Source organism: Parasteatoda tepidariorum, chromosome 2, assembly GCF_043381705.1.
Source record: "Parasteatoda tepidariorum isolate YZ-2023 chromosome 2, CAS_Ptep_4.0, whole genome shotgun sequence".
In the NCBI taxonomy this organism is placed as follows: domain Eukaryota; kingdom Metazoa; phylum Arthropoda; class Arachnida; order Araneae; family Theridiidae; genus Parasteatoda; species Parasteatoda tepidariorum.
Window position 1 is genome coordinate 9,444,076 of NC_092205.1, and position 11,038 is coordinate 9,455,113.

Genomic DNA, 11,038 nt, shown 5'->3' on the forward strand with positions numbered 1-11,038 from the left:
TGTTGTTGTTGTTGTTGATTTACGTCGCACTAGAGCTGCACAATGGGCTATTGGCGACGGTCTGGGAAACATCCCTGAGGATGATCCGAAGACATGCCATCACAATTTTGATCCTCTGCAGAGGGGATGGCACCCCCGCTTCGGTAGCCCGACGACCTGCACGTGAAGTCGAGCACTTTACGATAGAACAGTTTAACGAGGACCAATACCGCACACCCTCTGTCCCTACGCAAACTGATCCAAGTGGTCACTCACCCGCACACTGACCGCAGCCGGTGATGTTCGACTTTGGTGATCTGCTGGGAACCGTGTCTTAACGATCAGTCCACTGCGGGACGTAGAATTTGATTAAGTTGCATTCATACAACTTCCTACAAAGCTTGCACTTCAAATATCTGTTAGGTATCTTGCGTTGTAGCCATTTCCAAGTTCAGGATACAAATAAGAAATGTTTATTTCGTTGGTATTTAAACTAGATAACTCTATCATACCCACTTTCATCATCAAAGCGTAACCCCGTCCCACCCCCGTCAGGGGGCATCCGGAGAATACTGTAGACTCTAAGTGTGCGTACACAACCTCAACGAAAAAGAACGAAAAAGAGGATTCAAAAAGGTGGGCTTGGTGGCGATCCATGACAACAACAGAAGGCCTCAAAGAATTTAGTGAAATCTTACCCCCACTTTCATAAAAAAATTAATGTTTTTAAATATATATGTTTCGTTTCACGCCTAAAGATGTCTGTTTCTAACATTTATTGCAAGGTCTCACATACGGTTAAGTGTAAAATTATCTGGTTTTGACATTTTAGAGCTATAACTGAATAACAGCATCAAATAATGTGTAATCCCAGACGGGAAATCGAAAAATGTTGTGAAATATAATTTTATTGTTCCACATATAATATATCGTTAATATCTGTGGGATATTCATTGAAAATTACACTTTTGTTTCCAAATTATGAAATAATTTAATATAAAAATAATTTGCTGCATCGGCCGGGAATCGAACCCGGGCCGCCCGCGTGGCAGGCGAGCATTCTACCACTGAACCACCGATGCTTATTTTTATAAACACTTCATGTATTATATTGTCTCTCTTGAGAACACTAACCTAAATAAATAAACAAGTGAATCTTCACCTGCGGGCAAAGAACACTTCCTCCATCATTCAGGTCTGATCTTCACCTTTGATCTCCAAATCAACGTATCTGACGTTAAGGATCAAGCACTTTTTAAACATGGGATTTTAATAAACTTTATTGGAAGGAGAATTAAGATGATAAATAATTATTATCATTCGAATTATTTATTGAATTAATGCCTTTATATAAACAAAGTACTGCAAAAGTTTTTTTTTATTCCCCAAAGACTTCTTTATTCTTTTTTTTTTTAAAGAGTTTGAAACAATTTACCCACCAATAAAGTGAAAGTTTCAAAATAAATTCTTCTTTTTATTCATTTTTTTCCGCTTCTTGTTATGTTCTTGTAATGGATGGCTCACTTATACAGACATTTTGGACACGGTAATTAAATGGCGAATACAATATGGATAATCAAACTCATGTATTTAAATACAAAAAGATAACTCTATCTCAGTAATTTCCTCTTTTGCAACAGAGAAATGAAATAGCTACTATTTTCCATGTTTTGACGAGAATACAATATAACTTTGGGAATTAAAAACCTACAATCTTTGGTAATTTATACTTATGGAAAATTTGGAAGGAAATGTGATTGCAACTTTCCCTAGAAAGGAAGAATTCTATGGAGATAAAAATAATAATTATTGAATTATTTATTTATATAACAATAGATTTAAATTCTTAATCCTTAATGTTAGAACACCTTTCAAACTGGGTTTAACTTAGTAGTGAGTATGGTTTTCAAATCGAACCATATAAGATTGCATAGTGATTTTCGGAGCTTCTTGGAACAGAGGACAGATTCCTCTAGTGATTTATATTTTAGGTTTGCCCATTATGTAGCCCTTACACTACTATATTTCATACCACTCAGAATTTAAACTGTCATTTTTAAATGATGGTATCAAAGAATATTCTACGTAACTTACTTCCGAATTAAGCATCTTATTTCTCTGTACTCAGTTAGCAGACCAGAGAACAGTAAGAGCAAGACATGCTGCTTCATCAATTGGATATTGATCTTGTTCTTTTTGGCATACTCATAGAAGTGATGTAAAATTTCGGTGACAAGCTTTCTTTTTGGATAATATCGTATTTACACTGGAAGTATAAAAAAAAATCTAACGTGTATGTTGAATTTATATACAGTGAAACCTCTTGGGAGCCACCACTCTTAGCCAAAGCGATCGTCAATGAAGGTTAGTCGTTCTTATGGTCTTATGAGTTACCTTCATTGATTTCAAATAATTATGGAAGGTACATTGATTTTTTGCAAACGATTTTAATTTTAGTTAGTGTTATTTTTTTTTCTGCGGAAATGCTACTTGTGTTGGCATCATGAAAACCGGATTGGTGAATAAAATTTAGCGTCAATAAAAATTATCCCAAATTATGTGTAAAAACAAATTTAGCAATTATGAACGATAGAACTATTGTAAAAACACAAACAATTATTATTATTATTAGTTGCTTAAAGTATGCGTTTAATTTTAGATCACAAAAGTTAGTTTATTTTAAAAAATGAGAGGTTTGTTTGTTTGTTTGAGATTAGAGAATTAAATTAGAGCCTCACACAAATATTTAGAATGCATTTTAATCTACTTATTTGTTTTGTTAGTATCTTTCGTTTCGATATTTTATTGTTCTGTAATTTAACCTTTTTCGCATTTGGTGTAGAGGTTTTGACTAATCGCTGGGAGAGGATTTAATGGTTTCCCCTAAAGGTTTTCTTCAACAAAAAGTCAATGGAAAAAAATTCAGAGCTTCCCAAAAGTGCTGCATTTTCTAATGAAACTGAACCCACGTATGTGGGTGGTATGAAACAGCAGCCACAATTATTGTAATTGTATAATTTGGTTAACAGTTTTTGAATTTGTACTATTTCCTTTAAATCTTGCTCTTTCGATACCTATTCGGTAACGTGAGTTGTAGAAATTTCTAAATATGGAATATAAATAAGAAATGCTTATTTCGTAGTTTTATTATTTAAACTAGATAACACTAAAATACCTGTTTTGATAAAAAATTAAAGCTTTTAAATAAATGTCTTGTTTTATGTGTAAAGTTTTCTATTTCAGATATCTATTGCTAGGTTTCACATACTGTTAAGTGCAAAATTATCAGATTTTAGCATTTCAAAGCTGGAACTGGGTATCCTCATCAAATAATGTACAATCACTAACTTGAAATCGAAAAATGTTGAGAAATATAGTTTTATTGTTTCACTCACAATATATCGTTGATATCTGTAGGATATTCATTGAAAATTGCACTTTTGTTTTTAAATTATAAAATAGTTTAATATAAAAAGTTTTTCTGCATCGGCCGGGAATCGAACCCGGGCCGCCCGCGTGGCAGGCGAGCATTCTACCACTGAACCACCGATGCTTGTTACGGTCGTAAACTACACGTATTATATAGTATATTTTAAGAACACTAACCTAAATAAATAAACAAGTGAATCTTCACCTGCGGGCAAAGAACACTTCCTCCATTATTCAGATCTGATATTCACCTTTGATCTCCAAATCAACGCATCTGACGTTAAGGATCAAGCATCTTTTAAAAACGGGATTTTAATAAACTTTTTTGGGGAAAGAAATAAGATTATAAAAAATTATTATCATTCTAATTATTTATTGAAATGATGTACTCGTATAAACAAAATACAGCGAAAGCTTTTTTAATTCCCCAAGGACTCATTCTTTCTTTTTTAAAGAATGTGAAACAATTTACCGGCCAATAAAGTAAATGCTTCAAATTAAATTCTTATTCTTCTACTTTTTTTTCACTTTTTGTTGTGTTCTTGTCATAGATTGCACGCTCATATAGACGGTTTGGTCACGAGAATTAAATGGTGAATAAAATATGGGTGATTATCTATTATATATAATTCTCTTACGTGGATCCCAAATTTTGGCTGTATTTCTTTTCCGCCGGTGGCAACATTTGCTTTGTTTAGTTTACGTTTTGAAAACACCAAAGCATTCTGCCTTTTCATGATGTGTTTCTGATCTAATAGATATAATTCTCTTGCGTGGCTCCCAAATTTTGGCTGAAGTACTTTGTACAACTAATTAAGATTACTACTCTTAAATGTTTACTTTATTTTCTTCATTCATAGAGAAAATAGTCGGCAAAGAATTCTGCTAGGTTAAAAAACATTTCGCTAAAAAAATAACGAATTCTAAAAGAAATAAAAATAAACAACTTAAAAAATAAAAATGCTGTTGCCGGCCATAGAATTTTTTGAAAGTTAACTTATCAACATAAATCAAAATGACATAGAAGCGCAACTAGATCAAAATTATGATACCTGAGCGCTTGACGTAACAAATCCTTCAATTCTATAAGTGTTGTATCGCCAAATGCCCAAATTAACAAATGAGTTTTTAAAGAAATTCTATAAACAGTTTTAAATAAACAACCTACTTCTACAACAGCTTCTTGAAGAACTTGGCTCATTGATTAAAAATATTGTTTTAACTTTACTTCTACTTTCATTATTGCTATGACCCTCTTTCATTACATTTTACAACTTCATGCTAAATTTGAGGACTTTAAGTTGTTTTGTGGTTGNATTTAATTCCTGTTGAGTAGAACTAAATAAATGCATATTCTTGGTTTCAATTCTCTTATAACATAGATTAACGTTAATCAAAAAAATGTGAATCAGATAAACTGGAATTTATTATTTCATTTTTTATTAAAAAAAAAAAATTTTTTTTTTTGAAGAAATAAATTAAAAGTTATGCTAGGATGACACTTTTTTTTCAAAAGGTTACAGCTATGCTCAAGATAATCCCTTGCATTAAATTCAAGCTAGAATAAATAAAAATAATAACTTAAGCTTTTTTATATTTTTAAAATCAAAAACTAATTATAAAAAATTGATTCAAAATTTTTTTTCACTAGCATGAAAATAAATCTTCGAATATTATAATTTGAAATATACTTTGTAGGATTAACATGGCTAAAAAAAATTAAAGAACAAAATTATTTTGTATTTCTAATGCATCATTTTAAAAAGTAATATCAGGCATCCATAGATTCAGAACTAGAAAATTTAGTCAAGTATTAACAATGTTTCAGTGGGTACCATTGAAAATTAAAATATTATAAGTCGTTGGGCTACCGAAGCGGGGGTGCCATCCCCTCTGCAGAGGATCAAAATTGTGATGGCATGTCTTCGGATCATCCTCAGGGCTGTTTCCCAGACCGTCGCCAATAGCCCATTGTGCAGCTCTAGTGTGACGTAAATGAACTACAACAACAACAACAGCATGTTGTACCAATAAAACAATAAAAAACAATACCATCACTAACTTGAAATCGAAAATGTTGAGAAATATAGTTGTATAGTTCCACTCACAATATATCGTTGATATCTGTAGGGTATTCATTGAAAATTACACTTTTTTTTTTAAATTATAAAATAATTTAATATAAAAATTATTTACTGCATCGGCCGGGAATCGAACCCGGGCCGCCCGCGTGGCAGGCGAGCATTCTACCACTGCACCACCGATGCTTGTTACTGTTGTAAACTTCACGTATTATATAGTATATTTTGAGAACATTAACCCAAATAAATAAACAAGTGTCTCTTTACCTGTGAGCGAAGCCTTCCTCGATATTTACCTTCCTCGTTCATTCAGATTGCAGATCTGATCTTCACCTTTGATCTTCAAATCAACGTATCTTACGTTAAGGATCACGTATCTTTTAAAATGGAATTTTAATAAACTTTTTTTGGCTCAGAAATAAGATCATAAAAAATTATTATCATTCTAATTATTATTGAAATGATGTAGTCATGTAAACAAAATACAGCGAAAGCTTTTTTAATTCCCCATCGAATTAAATTCTATTTTTTTTTCACTTCTTGTTGTGTTCTTGTCATAAGTTGCACGCTCACATAGACATTTTGGACACCGGAATTAAATGATGAATAAAATATGGGTGATTATACTCATGAATTTAAATAAAAAAGAAAGGTATCGCTATAAAAGCAATATTCTATTTTGTAATTAAGAAATGAAATAATTAATATCTTCAATGTTAGACTTATATTGACGAGAGTACAATATGGATGGTGTTTTCAATATAAATGTAAACAGTTTTTGGACTTGTTCTACTTCCGGTTGGAAAGTATACAGCTGCTTACTACAGCTAATTCTTGCGAAGCGTTATTTTAAAACAGATAATTTTGTTTTTAATAAAAAAAATAAATCATGGAATTTCTAAGCTAAAATCTGCTGGATTTCATTAGATATTAATGATAATAAGTAATTCTGGTAAGTTTGAAGTAAAAATTTGTTTTAGTTACATAGTTACTAGATTCAGAAAGAACTAGGTTTTTCGGCAGTCCCGATTTGGCCTATTTTTACCTGTTTATTACTGTTTGTTCTTGTTGCAAACAGTGCACCAGTATAAGTTAGTGTTAGCATGCATATTGTTCGAGCAGCGAGATTAAGTTCATTTTATAAATGATATAGGTTTAAACTTCGAAGTTGATATATTATTGATAAGGTAAGAAGTGTTTTACAACGATTCTTTTTTTTTCCAGATGACGATTCTTACGTCTTGAAATGACAGGTCTTCAAATTATGATTCTTATAACGATTCTTTTTTTCTTTAAACAAAAATAATAAATCAGGTAACTAATACACGTTTACAAGAAATACTATTCAAGAGAGTCTCAAAACACGTTGTGTGCCAAATGGCTTCAAAATACGCCGGAAGCAGTCACCCAGAAGTATAGGCAGTAAAGAGCTTTCAGTGCACCCTAGGAATGGTTAACTGAATGTAAACAGTAACAAGCATCTTAAAACCGGAAGAAATTTAGGAAACTTCTGGTGTATTCGTCCGCTTATGTTATGCTTATGAGGCGATGTGTGAACAGGCTTAATATTCTAGCAAGTTTTGTTATTGTGATTTGTGTTTAAATTTGCACGTAATTTTACCATTCATGAGAGTTTCCTGTATTTTATAAATTCCAACAGGTCGTGAGTCTAAAAAAAATTTAAGAAAATTAATATCACAGCATAAATAAAGTGTAAGATTTGCCACGTTTTGAATGTTGTCCCTTATTTGGCTATATTAGTGTACAATATCGCAGTTTGTTGTTTTTTTATATAGAATCATAGCATGCATTTGGAGTTTTCCAAATTCATTTGTTATTTGTTTCGTTAAAATTTAAATTCTTAAATGGAAAAAAAAACGCATTATAAAGTAGGCACTACAAGTATATAATAATATTAGGTGTCGCGGTTTCCCAAGCTCAGGCATAGAAATGAATCGGAAGAAGTAACCCGGAAGTTTTACGAGGAATTTTAACCACTAGCGCCATCTGTGCTTAGCTTTACATGGCCAACCATGCAATGTAGAAAACATGATCCATATATATTTGAGAGTTAGAAACCTGCAATCTTTTGTAATTTATGGATGGTGTTTTCAATATAAATGTAAACAATGACAATCTCAAGCTCAATACCTTCTCTAGTTCCGGTTAGAAAGTTCGCAACTGCTTACTACAGCTTTTTATGCGAGAAGATATTTTCAAATGGATAATTTTGTTTTCAATAAATCAAGTAAATTAGATAATTTCTAAGCTCAAATCTGCCGTATTTCATAAGATATTAATGTTATTAAGTAATTCTGGTGAGTTTGAAGTGAAAATTTGTTATAGTTATTTAGAGATATGTTGTTAAAAAAGTGACATGGTTGCTAGATTTTGAATAACGCGCTTTTTTGGCTGTCCTGATTTGGCATCTTTCCATTTGTTTATTACTGTTTGTTCTTGTTGCAAGCTGTGCACCATCTTATACGTAAGTGTTAGCACCTTTAGCATTGTAAACATAAATATTGTTAGCATTGTAAGCACAAGTAATCAAATACCACATTTGCAAGAATCTCAAAACACAATGATTACGGATTACGTTGTGAGCAGAATGGCTTTAAAATACACCCGGAAGTATAGGCGGTTAGGAGCTTGCAGCGTTCTCTAGTGTAGAAAACACCATCCATACGTTTGGAGAATTGAAAAAGAAATGTGATTGCCACTTTTCGAAAGGAAACATTCTATAGAGATCGCAATAATTATTTATATATTAATTGATATACATTCTTAAGCCCTAAAACACATTTCAAGCAGGTTTAACTTAGTAGAGAGAAAAGCGAGCATGATTTTCTAATCAAAAATCATATAAGATTGCGTTGCAATCTTCAAAGTGTCAGTGAACAGGGGTCGGATTCCTCTAATGAGTTATATTTTGGGTTTGTACAGTTTATAGCCCTAACTCAATTATTTTTCATCAAATGCAGAATTTAAAATGTCATTTTTAAATACTTATTTAATAATATCTACAGAAGTGAGGTCGTGAGCTGAACAAAGAAACATAAATAATAAATGTGCATTCAAAAAAGATCAAAGAATATTCTACCTAACTTACTTCCGAATTAATCATCTTATTTCTCTATACTCAGCTACCAGTTACCAAGACATGCTATATCATCAATTGAGATATTTATCTTGTTCTTTTTTGCATAACCAGAGAAGTGATTCAAAATTTTAAAGACAAGATTACTTTTTAAATATTATTTACACTCGTAATAAATGAGGCAAAAATAGCTTATGTGCATGCTAAATTTATGTATTTATTAATGAAAAGGCACATACTTAACCCATGTACATGGTATGAAACAGCAGCTACAACTATTATAATTGTATAATTTGGTTAACAGTTTTTGAAATTATACTACTTCCCTTAAATCTTGCGGTTCCAATACCTGTTAGGTAACGCAAGCTGTAGAGATTTCCAAATATGGAATATGAATAAGAAATGCGTATTTCGTGGATATGTTATTTAAACTAGATAACACTAAAATACCCATTTTAATAAAAATTAATACTTTTAAATAAATGTTTCCTTAAGATATTCCTCTATAAGCTATTAAGATTTCCTATAGGGATGTCTATATCTGACATCTATTGCTAAGTTACACGCGCGTTTACGGGAAAAATTATCTGGTTTTAGCATTTCAAAGCTGTAACTAGACAACCGCATCAAATAATGTATAATCACAGAATTGAAATCAAAAAATTTTGAGCAACATAAACTAGATTACTCTAAAATACGATAATTCTCTTTGATAAAAATTAATACTCTTAAATGAATGTTTCGTTTTGACCTTAATGAAATGTCGATTTCTAACGTTTACTTGCAAGGTTTTCCATACGGTAAAGTTCCAAATTATCTGACTTTGACATTGCAACGGTATAACTAAATAACCGCATCCAACAATGTATAATCACAGGCTTGAAATCGAAAATAAGGTTGAGCAATATCATTTTATTGCTCCATTCACAATATATCGTTAATATCTGTGGGATATTCATTGAAAATTACACTTTAGTTTTTAAATTATAAAATAATTTAATATAAAAAAGAATTTGCTGCATCGGCCGGGAATCGAACCCGGGCCGCCCGCGTGGCAGGCGAGCATTCTACCACTGAACCACCGATGCTTGTTTTCATTAAAAACTTCATGTATTATATTGTTTTTGTTGAGAACATTAACCTAACCTAAATAAACAAACAAGTGAATCTTCACCTGCGGGCAAAGAAGACTTCCTCTCGTTTATTCAGATGGTAAATCTGATCTTCACCTTTGATCTCTGATCTCCAAATCAACGCATCTGACGTTAAGGATCAAGCATCTTTTAAAAATGGGATTTGAATAAACTTTATAGGAAGAAGAAATAAGACGATAAAAAATTATTATTCTTTTAATTATTTATTGAATCGACTCGTTTATACAAACAAAGTACAGCGAAAGTTTTTTCATTCCTCAAAGACTTCTTTATTCTTTATTTTTTAACGAGTGTGATACAATTTACCCGCCAATAAAGTGAAAACTTCGAATGAAATTCTCCGTTCTATTCATTTTTTTTCACTTCTTGTCATGGATGGCACACTCATATAGACATTTTGGACACGACAATTAAGTGGCGAATACAATATGGGCTATCAAACTCATGTATTTAAATACAAAAAGTTAGCCCTATCTCAGCAATTTTTCTCTTTAGCAACAGAGAATTGAAATAGTTACTATCTCCGATGTTGGACTTTTATCGACTAGAATACAATATATATCTGGGAATTAAGAAACCCATAATCTTTCGTAATTTATACTTTTGGAAAATTCAAAAGCAAACGGGATTGCAACTTTTCCTCGAAAGGAAAAATTCTTGGGAGATCAAAATAATTAGCATATAATTATTTATTTGTATAACAATTGATTTAAATTCTTAAGCCTTTATGTTAGAACGCATTTCAAATGGGTTTAACTTAGTAACGAGCATGGTTTGCAAAGCGAACCGTATAACCCAGAAAGCATGTAACCTTACGGCAACCTTGTGTCGGAATTTTCTCTTTATTGTCACGAAAATGTTTGTATTTAAAACCTTTTTTCAATAAAGTAAAAATATTGCAGTATCAAACCTTCCATCCTTAAAGGATTAAAAAATTTTTTAAAGCTTTTTGACAAAGTATTGTCACTTAGAATAAAATGGTCACTTAGATCCATAATGACGTTTTAGATGACGTCACACTAGCGATAGGATCGAATTGCATTGCCCAATTACAATTTCAAGAAAAGGTGGATTTTAAGGCCTGGTTTCTTAGGACAGGACGCCGTCAGCTGGAAATCAGCGCTAACCTCTGATTGGTCCATTTGTGAGTTTGATAGTATACGTCATCGAACGCTCATCTTGAACTACAATTGCCGTCCAACTCAACTGCAGTTGGATTACAACGTGACGTTAACCACAGAAGCAATGGCGGACAACATCCAACAGCACATTGAAATCAGCCAAGATTTTGATTTTGA

At 32.0% G+C, this 11,038-nt stretch overlaps 1 protein-coding gene and 3 non-coding genes across 4 annotated transcripts in view; 1 reads left to right on the forward strand and 3 right to left on the reverse strand.

The window, feature by feature from the left end:
• LOC107446382 (Sodium-dependent dopamine transporter) overlaps positions 1-11,038 on the forward strand; it is an 86,164-nt gene that overhangs the window by 49,690 nt on the left and 25,436 nt on the right. The window lies entirely within an intron of this gene.
• Positions 991-1,061, reverse strand: TRNAG-GCC (transfer RNA glycine (anticodon GCC)). The gene has a single exon. It is a non-coding gene; the product is annotated as a tRNA-Gly (tRNA).
• Positions 3,462-3,532, reverse strand: TRNAG-GCC (transfer RNA glycine (anticodon GCC)). Its single transcript has one exon. It is a non-coding gene; the product is annotated as a tRNA-Gly (tRNA).
• On the reverse strand, positions 9,604-9,674 carry TRNAG-GCC (transfer RNA glycine (anticodon GCC)). The gene has a single exon. It is a non-coding gene; the product is annotated as a tRNA-Gly (tRNA).